Source organism: Haliotis rufescens, unplaced genomic scaffold (assembly GCF_023055435.1).
Source record: "Haliotis rufescens isolate VD_foot unplaced genomic scaffold, xgHalRufe1.0.p SCAF_9, whole genome shotgun sequence".
NCBI classification, from domain to species: Eukaryota; Metazoa; Mollusca; class Gastropoda; order Lepetellida; family Haliotidae; genus Haliotis; species Haliotis rufescens.
The window spans coordinates 36,037,490-36,037,853 of record NW_025964383.1 but is presented as its reverse complement, the minus strand read 5'-3'; positions in this window follow the sequence as shown (position 1 = coordinate 36,037,853).

Below are 364 nucleotides of genomic sequence, written 5' to 3'. Positions count from 1 at the left end.
ACATGCGCAGTGATGACTCCACTGCTAAATCACTGCCACGAACAAATTTGGGTATCACGTGACCAGATTATTCTCTTGTTTGTAAACATGCGTGCTTATTCTGAAATCAGAGCAGACTTTTACAGGCCTTTTCAGTGCGCTTTACATATTCATTATGTGTAATTTAATACATATCTCACTACAACAGTGAAGAGCACGACAATGTGCACTGGGGAATTGTGGGGAGCAGTAATTTTTATGTGGCTAAAGTTTTCCTTCCCAAAGCAAAGACAGCGAGAGAAAAATATACTAATACAATACTATACTATACTAGGTGTAGTAAAGTAACAAAATGCATTAATATTTTTTCAGTTTTAGAAATGTG